Source organism: Myotis brandtii, unplaced genomic scaffold (genome assembly GCF_000412655.1).
Source record: "Myotis brandtii unplaced genomic scaffold, ASM41265v1 scaffold240, whole genome shotgun sequence".
Classification (NCBI taxonomy): Eukaryota; Metazoa; Chordata; class Mammalia; order Chiroptera; family Vespertilionidae; genus Myotis; species Myotis brandtii.
This window is the reverse complement of record NW_005359064.1, coordinates 5,703,590-5,706,580: the sequence shown is the minus strand read 5'-3', so window position 1 is coordinate 5,706,580 and position 2,991 is coordinate 5,703,590. Positions and strand designations below refer to the sequence as shown.

Sequence of the window (2,991 nt, the reverse complement as noted above, 5' to 3'; positions counted from 1 at the left end):
CTCTCATCATTGACGTTTCTATCTCTCTCTCCCTCTCCCTTCCTCTCTGAAATCAATAAAATATATTTTAAAAAAAAGAAGTGTAGGAATAAATGTGTGTTGTAATGAAGCCACCAAATGTGTAAAGATTTGTTTGGCAGCGATAGGAAACAAATGCAGGGATAATTACACTGCATTTTTGCCTGATGTGGGTTTAGACTCTAACCTCTCACAAGATGCCATGTCACTGTATTTGCACATCTCTTTTCTTCTCCAGATGTGAACTTGTCGAGAGCCTGGCCTTGCATCATGTCTCTCTGCCCAGAGCAGTGCCTGGCTCAGAAGAAGCGCTCAACTGACCAGCTGACCGATGCTTTTCAATCTTCTTCCTACACGTCTTTTCTCTGAGCAATGGCAAGATGTTCTCTAGCTTTATTCTGGGTATCCTGGTAGTCCCTAGTTCAGGGCTGAACAGTCATATGTGTTGAGTAGAGATAGAGAAAGGGGGTGAGAGTGACTTTTATCTGGAGCCAGGGGCTGTCAGATCCATGTCCCAGGGGACCTCTGCCCTCTGCCTGGTCCACCCTCGCATGGCACACCCCCCTCCCGGATGAAGCAGACCCAATACTGGCACACTTCTCTTTGATAACATTGCTCTAAGACTCAGCACTGGGCGAGCAGAGACACAAGCTTTCAGTAAGGCTGCTGGGCCTTAAATCATGCCTCTGATTGGAAGGAAGTGTCCTTGCTGGTGAAAAGCCTCATGTTTGACTGGAATCTGAAGCTTCAACTACTCTATCCAGCACACGTATTTTTCCTGTGCTCCATGCCAATGAGATTACTGCTGAGTTTCTAATGCTGCAGGGTGGGCGTGGCCTCCCATAGGATGCTGCAACTATGCCTGAGTTATCCAGTTGTCCTCTCAGTGACAGCTGACCACTTCCTCCCAGAGCTCCTCTGTGTAGCCTGGACCAGCCTTCTGCATGAGACAGGTGTGCTTCCCAACTTGGCTGTTATCCGTAATGTCTCTCAAGGAGCCCAAATGCCTCTCAAGAGGCTTGGGGCCACATCTGCCACAAGGAGGCGGGCTCCTGCACTTTGTCTAATGTTCCCAAGCTCCCACAGGGCAATGCAAAGCCCACCTTCTAAACAACCACCACCCTGGAGTTTGGTGCCAGAGCCCAGAGCAATTGAGTGGGAGGTCAGATCCTTCCCCTTTGAATAACAACTGGAAGAATCAACCGAAATGTCCATCTCTTGGTGATTAGTTTAAGAAGTTATGCTACATCTATGGCTGCTTTAGATATAGTGTTGAATGAAAGAAGAATGGATTAGAACCATGTTATATATGTAAAAATAAAAGAACATGCATATATATATTCCTTTGTAATGTATCTATTCCCTTAGCTCAGTATTTTTCTTCAAGAAAATCTGGTGGGATACACCAGGAGTTGGCAAAGCTTTCCTGTGAAGGGCTGGGGAGTAAATATTCTAGGCTTTGTGGGCCAGAGGTCTCTACTGCAGCCCCTCAGCTCTGCTGTTGCTGCATGAAAGCCCCACAGACAATCCAGAAGTGATGAGTACGACTGTGTGCCGATAAAACATTATTTACAAAAACAGCTGGTGGGATTTGTAGTAAACAAAAATGTTGAAGTTTGGAGAGGAAAATACCTAAGAGATAGTTAAGAAGGGACTCAGCACTATAAACCCTTGGCACTTGCCAGGCATGCAGGGCTTCCCTCACTGAAATGAACTAAATCACCTTGTCAGGAGACATCCACGGCCCAGACTGCTTGAGTCCTCCCCTTCGGCAGGAGTATCAAGGTCATCCCAAGAGAAAGTGGCTGTGGTGGGGGAAGGTTGGAGTATCAATTAGGAAGTCTTGGGCTGCACGTAAAATTTATTGCCACAATTAGCATCTGACAAGAAGTCCCATGGCTGGTTCATTCAGTGGCTATGCCACAAATCTTGGGTCTTTTCCTTCCGTGGGGCAACTGCAGCATTTTCTCTCCAGTCTGTCCTCACTGCAAGACAGTGACTGCAGTCCCAGGGGCTCGCAGACTTGAAAAGACAGCAGAAGAAGAGCCCATCTCTCCCTCTACAACTTTTTAAAAGAGAAAACCTTTCCCAAAGCCCCTCTGTGGGTACCCCTCTGTGTCTCTTCGGCTGGGATTGTGCCACATGGCTGTGATAAACTAACCCTGGGCAAGGACATGGGATTGCTACGACTGGTTCAATCAAGGCAGGATCTACCAATGAGCTGGGGCAGGGTCCAAGTCACTGTATACAAGAAGAAGAGGGCAATGACTATAAGGGCACACTCAGCTGGGTTTGCTAGAGCTGGCAAATAAGTGGGGTGACTTGACTCTACACCCCAGTACCTCTTCTCTCTTGGCAACCCCTAGACAGGCCCAGGATGAACAACTGGAGCCATTCGGGTAGTAGCTCTCTTTAAGAAACACTTTCAGGTGAAGGGGGTGGACCCCTTGAAAGATTTTGGTTTTGGCTGAGCGGCCATTCTCTTATGGTTAAACTCATGGCATCTCCCTGGCTCTGAACTGGCCAGCAAACTGTTGACAGCCTCCATTTCTGACTGCACTGGACTCTCCTGGTTCCTGCTGCTACTGGGCTAAGTCAGCTTCTGTGACCTGAGCTCCTACAGGGCCTCCTGCCCATCTGCCCCTGTTTGCTCTCACCTTACTCATCTACATGGGGCTGTGGAAGGATGTTCTTAAAGGGGTTCCTTGCCTGAAGCCATGCTGCTGAGGCATACAGGCCAGATCGTTGGTATGGCATCTGAGGGCTTCTGTGATTGGCCTCATCTCCTTCGCTTGCCATCCTCCTGTGCTTCAACCGTCCCGCAAATGGGACCACCTCCTGGCCCTCATCTGCCTCAGACATCCTGGCCTCTGGCCTTGCTCCTGATGCTCTGCTGGCTGGTCATACCCCACTCTGGAGATGCTCAGCACGTCCTGGGCACAGGAACCCCTTCTTCAAATGAACTGACATGGA

At 48.8% G+C, this 2,991-nt stretch overlaps 1 long non-coding RNA gene across 3 annotated transcripts in view; it reads left to right on the top strand.

Moving 5' to 3' along the window:
- The window catches only part of LOC106726226, an 11,232-nt gene extending 9,436 nt beyond the window's left edge, over positions 1-1,796 (top strand). For all 3 annotated transcript variants that reach the window (XR_001362258.1, XR_001362257.1, XR_001362256.1), the window contains exon 3: positions 257-1,796. This is a non-coding gene — a long non-coding RNA (uncharacterized LOC106726226). The remainder of the gene's footprint in view (positions 1-256) is intronic.
- Positions 1,797-2,991: the final 1,195 nt, after the last annotated feature.